Source organism: Phaseolus vulgaris, chromosome 5 (assembly GCF_000499845.2).
Source record: "Phaseolus vulgaris cultivar G19833 chromosome 5, P. vulgaris v2.0, whole genome shotgun sequence".
NCBI classification, from domain to species: Eukaryota; Viridiplantae; Streptophyta; class Magnoliopsida; order Fabales; family Fabaceae; genus Phaseolus; species Phaseolus vulgaris.
Genome location: NC_023755.2, coordinates 6,695,301 through 6,705,078, shown reverse-complemented (window position 1 = coordinate 6,705,078; position 9,778 = coordinate 6,695,301). Strand labels below are relative to the sequence as shown.

The following is a 9,778-nucleotide window of genomic DNA, read 5'->3' as shown; positions in this document are numbered from 1 at the left end:
CATGTTGGACCCCCTATACACTCTATCCAACCTCCCTTTCTCTCTTCACCATCACGCCCTTATGTAAAGGCTTGCAGGCATGTGAACTTAATTCTTCATTGAGTTATTGTATATATATTGAGGTGTTTGTGAGAGGTGTGCCTGAGGTTTCGTTGTTCCAGATAGATTGAAGAATTTTTTATGTTCTTGAGCAGTTTTTTTCTGTGTGGTTGAGGAAGAGCAAGGAAGAGATACAAAGGTAACACAAAGGTAAAATTCCTTTTAGCATGCAATGTTTAGAGCATGAAAATCTTGATTGTGTTAGTTATTTTTTTAAGAGAATCAATTTTGGTAATTTCTAGGTTATGTAAATTGATTCTAATGGTTGTTTTAAACAAGCATAACCAATTTTCATTTGTTGGTGCCATAGAACCGATAATCGATTTTCTAGTGTGCTAGAATGCTAGAATCGATTTTGCCTTTATTGACCTAGAATGAGAATTGATTCTCGGTGTGGGGTTGGGGTGTTAGAATCAATTTTTCCTTTGCTTTAACTACAACGAGAATCGATTTTTGTGTTTTGTTTTTTTATGAAGTTTGAAAACCTTTTAATTTTGTGTTGTTTTTTTTGTGTTTCAGGTTGGATCTTCGTTGTGGTTGGATTCTTTGTGCCGTTAATGAGTCGTTGGGTCGTGTTCATCACACTATGGTGGTCTTCTTCTTTACTACTCTTCATTGGTAAGTTAATCATTGTTTTTTATTTTTATAAATGTGTTTATAGTTTTTTTTTCTTCATGTTTCCTGCTTTTTTATGTTTGTAAATGTCACCAAATTTTTAATTTTGTTAAATATGCACTGTTTTGATATTTATTTTTTAATTTTCTATCCAGTACAATTTATATAAGACATAACTAATGACAATTATAATTTATTACCATATGTTTAATATTGAAAAAATTATTGATATTATGGTTGTATTTAATATTAATTATTGGTTATTGTGTATTGTAATTAAGTTAACATCACTATGATTCGAAATAAATTTAGAATTAGTTATAAATTTATTTTTGTTTATTAGTAGTTGTAGTCCTAATTGTAAGGCTTAAACTAAATCATGACCCTCACACTAACCCTAAACCTTATCCCTAACCCAAAATTATATACCTAAACTTAAATTGAAGGAAATAATTGTAGGAACTAATTGAAGGAAATAACATAAGGCAAAAGGTTGTATAAACTAATTGAACGTAATTGTATAAGATTGCAAAATTGTTGAACTGATTCATTCATTTTGATTTACTTCAATAATATATATAATAAAATTACAATTACTGAAAACTATAAAATAGGAATACTAACAGCCCTGTAAATTGACCGTTAATGCAATAATAACGGTAAAATAGTTTAAGCGTAATAAAATCAAAATTAATAACCAACATTTAAGGCTAACAAAATCTGAATTAATAACCAACATCCTCCCTTAATTCTGATTTGTAACAACTTTCATGCCCAACATATCTCTTAACTTGATGAAAGCATCGATCTTCAATCGCTTAGTGAGAATATCTGCAATCTGATCTTCTGATCTGCAATATTCCAATTTGATCATGTTCTTCCCAACTTGGTCTCGCAGGAAGTGTTATCGAATATCAATGTGTTTACTTCTTTGATGAAAAACTGGATTCTTTGCAAGATTAATTGCACAGACATTGTAAACATAAATCTTAATTGGAACATTTAGATTAAAACCAATTTGAGTCATGATATTGTTGAGCCAAACTAATTGACAAGCATTTGTTGCTGCTGCATACTCAGCTTCACAAGTAGATAATGCAACAATTGACTGTTTCTTTGATGACCACAAGCAAACAGTCTTTCCAACCATAAAACAATTACCACTAGTGTTCTTCCTCTCGTCTGGATCTCCATCCCAATCATTGTCTGAGTATCCGACGATCTCAATCTTCTTAGATGAAGAGTAAAATAGACCAAAAGTTGTAGTAACCTTTGATGTAGCGCATAATTCTCTTTACAACTTGTAAATGAACTTGTCGAGGTGACTCCATGTATCGACTAACCAATCTCACAGCATAACATATGTCGGGTCTAGTACACGTGAGATATCTTAGGATCCCAACAATTTGCTTAAAGTATGTTGCATCTACAGTTCGCCCATCACCTTCCTTCGTGAGTTTAATTCCAGTTTCAATTAGAATCTTAACTGGGTTTGAATCCTCCATCTTAAACTTCTTTAAAAACTCAGTAGCAAATTTCCTCTAATGAATGAAGATTTCATCATCTCCTTGGATGACTTCAATGCCCAAAAAGTAGGACATAAGACCGAGATCAGTCATCTCAAATTCCTTCATCATGATATGCTTGAAGTCACCAATCATTTTGAGATTACTTCTTGTAAAAATCACATCATCGACATATAGGCATAAAATTAGAAAATCTCCATAGTCATTAGTCTTTACATAAAGACCATGATCTGATGCACATTTTTTGAATCTAGTGGCACGAAGAAATGAATCAATCCTTTTGTTCCAAGCTCTTGGTGCCTGTTAAAGACTATATAAAGCCTTAGTTAGTTTGTAAACCTTCTCCTATTTTCCAGATTGTATGAAACCCGACGGCTGCTTTATATAAACCTCTTCATCAAGTGGGTCGTTTAGAAATGCAGACTTGATGTCCATTTGGTAAATTTTCCATTGCCTTTGTGCAACTAAAGCAATGATTAATCTCACTGTTTTCATTCGAGCTACAGGAGAAAATATTTCTTCGTAATCAAAGTCTTCTCTTTGCTCGAATCCCTTTGCCACCAACCTTGCCTCATATCTATCAATCTCACCATTTGCTTTCACTTTAATCTTGTACACCCACTTCACATCAATTGTTTTGTGTCCTTTTGGAAGATCAGTGGACTGCCATGTATTATTTTTCTCAATTGCCATCAATTCTTCATTCATAGCTTCTTGCCATTTGGGGGTGTTGAATGGCATCTACAAGTCTCACGGGTTCTGAATCTGCAAGAAAAGCAGAGTGAACCAAATCTCCATTGTCATCAACTTCATCATCAAGATCTACTTCACAATCTTGAAGGTGTACAGGTTGTCGTTGTTTCCTTCTTGGTCGCTCCATCATAGTTGCAATTGGAGCTGCAACTTCAGGTTGAATTACAGCTTCAGGTTGAACTGCAGGTGCGTCAAGAGTGATTCCATCTTCCACATCATCGTTCAAAACGTAAATATATCGTTTTTTCGAATCCATTTCAGCTGCTGCATTCCATTGCCATTCCTCATTTTCGGAAAATGTAACATCACGACTAACAATCACCTTCTTTGTCATTGGATTGTACAGTTTGTATCCTCCACACTTATATCCAATGAAAATGGTCTTCACTGCCAAATCATCCAACTTCGATCTTGTTGTCTTGGGGACATGAGCATAAGTAATTGACACAAATACCTACAAGTGTTGCACATTGGGTTTGAATCCGTTCCATGCCTCAATCGGAGTTGTGTTAGGAACACTCTGAGTGGGTGATCTGTTTATCAAATATACCGCACATGTTACGGTCTCAGCCCAAAAATAATTTGGCATACCTTTCGCTTTAAGCATGCTCCTCGCCATGTCCATGATTGTTCTATTCTTTCTCTTGGCAACTTCATTATGTTAAGGTGTGTAGGGACAAGTTATGTTATGTTGCAACCCAAGTTCTTCACAGTGCCTCTTGAACTCATTAGACTTGTACACACCTCCTCCATCACTACGCACCATCTTAATTAGTCTGTCACTCTGTCTTTCAACAAATGCTTTAAATATTTTAAAGCAGTGGAATACCTCATCCTTGCTTTTCAATAGATAAATCCAGGTTTTCCTTGAGAAATCATCAATAAAGGTTAAACAAATACTTATTACTTCCATGATATATGTTCATCGGGCCACAAACATTTGTATGAATAAGCTTCAAAGGAAATTTTGCACACCAAGGCTCCTTAACAAATGTTATCCTGTGATTCTTTCCAAAAATGTAAGTCTCACACAATTGATCAGGGTGATGAATATGGGGTAAACCATTCACTAAATTTCGTTTGGAGAGATTTTCCAAACTCTGAAAATTTAAGTGCCCAAAGCGTAAATGTCACAATCACGATTCATTATTCACTATTGCATTCAAACACTTGAAATCACCCATATGAAAATCTATTGGAAACATGCAGTTTTTTGATAAAAAGGTTTTAAGAATCAAATTACCTTTTTTAGCAAAAATTGAGAATTTATTTTCAACTATGTGCATCACGTAACCCTTTTTGGCCAGTTGTCTCATACTCAACAGATTACTTTTCATATCAGGTACATAGAAAACATCATAGATGTACCTGTGATCACCATTCTTCAATGTGATAAGAATTCGCCCTTTTCTAGTCACCGGAACGAACCTGCTATCACCGAATTTCACTTTTGTGCGAAATGAGTCATCCAAATCTGCAAACAACTCCTTCTGACCACATATATGATTTGTGCAACCTGTATCCAAATACTAAGTCTGATTATTTGTAGTTTCATTTGATGTGGTTGTCATTAGTACTGAATGATCCTCTTCATCTTGTTTGTGATTACTATCTTCTTGAGCACAATTGGCAACATGATTATCACCTTTTGATCTGCACTCATTTGCATAATGGTGTGTTTATGGATGTTATAACACTCCACATTTGATTTATTATACATGCCTCACTTGCAGTTGTTGCTCCTTCTATCTGCTCAAACGTCTCGTCATTCATCCCTTGATGGATTAGATACAAAACCTTCTTGTCCTTCTTCTTCTGGTCATGATGCGCTACTCGGTGCGCCTCAGTTGCATTATTAGCTAATGGAGACATTCCACTCTCAACGACATCCCATAACTCATGATAATCAAACAAAACTCTCATCTGCACACACCACCGATTGTAGTTTTTTCCATCAAGGATAGGGACTGATAATTGGGTAGAGTTCATGATAACAGACTAGCTTTGATACCAGTTGTAGGAACTAATTAAAGGAAATAACAGAAGGCAAAAGGTTGTAGAAACTGATTGAACGTAATTGCACAAGATTGCAAAATTGCTGAACTGATTCATTCATTTTGATTTACTTCAATAATATATATATATATATATAATAAAATTACAATTATTGGAAGCTATAAAATAGGAATACTAACAGCTCTGTAAATTGACCATTAATGCAATAATAACAGTAAAATAATTTAAGGGTAATAAAATCAAAATTAAGAACCAACATTTAAGGCTAATAAAATCTGAATTAATAACCAACAATCCATAACTCAAAATTATATACCTAAACTTAAATCCTAAACATTTTCCATAACCCTAACACCTACACTATCCATAACCATAAACCTAACTTTAACCTTAACTTTAACCCATATCTTTTACCTTTACCATAACTTTAAACCTAATCATAAATATTAACCTAATCATAACTCTTACCTTAACCCTAACCATTACCCTTACCTTAATCATAATACATATCTCTTAACCTTACCCTAACCTTCATCATAATCCTAGCATTAACCTAATCTTAATCTTACACATGACCATAACCTAACTTTTACCCTAACTTTAACCTTTATTGTAATCTAACCATCACCCTAACCCTGACTTATGTCTCTTACCCTCACCCTAACCTAACCTTAGCACATATCTCTTACCCTTACCCTAACCATATCACTAACCATTATTGTTACCCTAATCCTAACCCTTACCGTTTTCCTTACCTTAACTCATATCCCATAACCTTAACATTAACCCTAACATTTACCTTATCTTAACCCTAATCCTAAACCATAACATTAATCCTAACTTGTATCCTCTAACCATAACCCTAACTCATATCTCTTACCCTTACCTTGATCATATCCCTGACCTTTATTATAACCCTAACTCTTACCTTAACCATTATCCTAACCCTAACTTTTACCTTAACCATAGCCTTTAGCCTTACCCTAGCCTCAATGTTATGGCAATAACTCCAATCAAAGTGGTTAGTTATTCGTAGCATAAACTATTTGAAGCGTATACATAAATTATTTAATGGTTGTTAATGAAAAGGTAAATATTACACTGATAACGAGAGGAATTCTCCACCACTTTTTGACGACTCCGACATTGAAGAATTTTAGGAGACAATTGCAATTTATAATGATGTTGCTCATGCAAACATGAATCTAATTTTAAAAATATAAGAACAATTAAAAAGAAGTATTGAACTTGCATCAATGATGATCCTTTGCATCATTTCTTTTGGTTTGAATTTGTTGTGTATATTAAGTGATACAACAAATTTTATTACTAAGTTCGAACCACAATAAGAGTGTCACAAACAAGAATTAATGGAGTATTTGGTGCACACCAAACGTTCTCGGGATATTATTCGCATGTGATCAGAAGCATTCATTAAATTATGTGAACGAATTAGGAAAATCGAAGTTGTCAAGGATGCATATCATTCAATAGTTGAAGAACAAGTTGCTAAATTTCTTCATATTATTGAACATAACTTCAAGAATTAAAGTGTTTCATTTTTTTTCCACTGGTCTTGAGAAACAATTTCTCATCACTTTCACAATATATTAAATACAATTTTGATGTTGGAGGGACAATTCATAAACCAACCAAATGGTACTTGTGTCCAAGCCCAAATCTTACACAACAATTGGTTTTTTCCTTACTTTAAGGTTCATTTATTACAAATTTCCTTTGTGATTCTCATAATGTCCTTTGTATTTGTATTTCTTTACACATGGAATTTTGGTTACCATTAGGATTGCTTAGGGGTCATAGATGGTGCTCATGTACATGTGAAGTTCTCACGTGCTAATGCATCTCGTTTACGAGGAAGAAAAGAATAGTCAACTCAAAACGTATTCACAACTTGTAATTTGGACATGAAATTCACATATGTTCTAACCAGATGGGAAGGAACAACCTCAGATTCGAGGATATTGAAGGAGACATTCATAGGAGAGGATCCTTTGGTTATTCCAGAAGGTAAGTTTAAGGTGTTTGAGCGTACAATAATTTGGTCATACTATAGACTACTAATTCATGTTTGCTTGGAATCTTTGTAGGAAAAATACTATTTTAGCAATGCAAGTTTTATGTAAAACGACAAATATCAACACCTTATCATAGGGTTAGATTCAACTTGAAAGAGTACTCTAGAAGAGGACCAAAGAATGCGAGAGAGTTGTTTAATCATCGACATTTGTTGCTTAGAAATGTAATTGAAAGGACATTTGCTGTCATGAAACGTTTATGAATTACAGCTAGTGGCACTTAGCCACATTACGATTTGTATACTATGACAAATATTGTTTTAGCTTGTTGCATTTTGCATAACTTTCTTCGCAGACAGGGATGAGTCTTTGATAGAAGAAGTGGATCGTGAATTGTTGCAACAATATATACAAGTTTCTACTTCTCAAGCTCGTGACGATGATCATAGACTAGGTTCACACATTAGGGACACTATAACGAACAAAATGTGGCAAGATTATGTAAACAATTGATATTGTAGTCAATGTTGTTTTCTATTGTGCTTACTCTATTTGGTCCTAACATTCATAATGCTTGTTTAGATCGATCATAGTAAAAGTGTTCAACTAGGTTCATTCATTGGGTTCACACAGACGACAAAGTGGACCGCGAATATGGATTTTATAATGCTTAGAGCCATGATGGACGAGGCACAACGAGGGTCTAGAATCGTTAGCAACTAGAAAACTCAAGGACATAACAACATTGTACTTGCATTACACGACGTCAGACTCCCTACCATTACAAAAAAAATGTGAAGAACCGACAAAAATGTTCAAAGGACATGTGGAGGGAGGTTCACAACCTATTTAGTGGTCTTAGTGATTTTGGTTGGAACCAAGCCACAAAACGTTTCGAGGTTGAGGATGAACTCTGGGAAAACTTCATTCAGGTAAAGTAATTAAAGATGGAAATATGACATAAATTTTTATTATAATAACACCTCATTCTTTGTAGGTGAAATCATTTGTCGCTAAATGGCGTGCAAATGTCATTCGGAACTACAATCTTATGGAGAAATTGTGGTCAAACGAAAAGGCTACCGGAAGTGGTCAAAGAACAACTTGGCTAGCATCTAAATAGGTGCACACAGAACATTTAAGTGTGTACCTAAAGGATAATAACATGGACTACATACCTGAGCCCTCAGAGTTCCATGTTGCTGACCACGAACTTCCATTCTCACCTATAACGCATGTTGAATCAATTGACAGTCAGGTAATACTCCATTTGAGCCTTCTCAGCCATCCGGTGGGACATCGTCTTCTAGGAGGTCAAAGAGAAAATGCCCCATGGTGGATATAATTGAGAATCAATTCACGATGTTGAATATGGACTTGCAAAATTGGGTTGCCTCCATCAACTGTGGTAACGATGTCGCTGATTCAAGCCACAACATCATAAGAAATCGTTGCGAAAATTAGACGACAAAACTTCGTATCAATACTCATCGTCAAATATTTGATCCATTCTACTTGATATAAATATTCAAGATGAAGCAATAATGGACCAATGCTACAACCTCCTCTGTGAAAATCTAGCTAAAACGATACGAGTATTGGGTATGCTGAAAGAGTGAAGGATGACAAAATTGTTTAACATAATGACTTGAAGTCAATAAATTTTGTTTAATTGTATTTTTATTTTTTATGTTGTAAGAGTTGTAATTTAATTACACCGACTTTCAATTGAATACAAACATTGTACTTTTCATTTGATCTCTAATATTATTATTGGCTACTTCAACCTTTTGTGTATATTATTATTGCTCAACTACCATTCATTTCAAATTTTTGTGTGAGGTTATTTTTTAATATATTATTATTTTGTCATTGTTTCATAACATTTTCATCATAGATTTTAACTTCCCTATCCATGACATCTTCATTCACGAAGAGGCAAAAAAATCCTGAGGGTAAAGGAAAAATTGGACCAAATGATGATGAAGTTCCTATGATCCCACAACAAAGGAGGGAGGGTGCCGATGACTATTTTACGACAAGTGTACCAAGTCAGAAGTCTTTGAGGACGGATATCGAACCCATAAGAAACCGTTCTAAAATCTCAAGTATAACATTCACTAAATATAAGAAAATGTGTAAACGTATGTTTCAAAGGTTGTTTGTATCATGTATTTGTAAGAAATTAAATAAAAGAAAAATAAATTATTTGGATTAGTCAATTGGGAAAATTGGGATTGGGGTTAATCCTTCTCACTCATTTGTATTTTCAATGAATAAAAACATATAACATTCCATCTTGATTGACATTGGTGCACATATAAAAATCATTCATATCGATTCATTGCATACAACATTATTAATAAAGTCTCATAAATATTGATTCCTTGCATATTTATAAAAACTTCTTATCATTACGAATAGATGTTATAAAACAATTAACATTTAAAATTTATTCCTAGCATTCAAATATATTAAGCATTATCATTTAAGCCAGATGCTTAGAAGTACTTTCCAATCAAATTTAAGGATGAAAATGATGAATAATGATTCAAAATTTAAGAGTAAAATGATAATATCAATCATCAATTAAGAACAAAATATTATAGATAAATATCACCTCAATATATAAGAGTTTGAACATATTACTCTCAATCCCAAAGAGAAGAATTAGCCACACATATTGGTCATTACAAGCATGGACAACAAGAAAACAAAATCCATAGCGTTTCT

At 33.8% G+C, this 9,778-nt stretch overlaps 1 long non-coding RNA gene across 1 annotated transcript; it reads left to right on the top strand.

The window, feature by feature from the left end:
- On the top strand, positions 1–7,358 carry LOC137835003 (uncharacterized). Its single transcript, XR_011084993.1, has 4 exons — positions 1–249; positions 619–717; positions 6,812–7,037; positions 7,118–7,358. It is a non-coding gene; the product is annotated as an uncharacterized lncRNA (long non-coding RNA).
- The last annotated feature ends 2,420 nt before the right edge of the window (positions 7,359–9,778 follow it).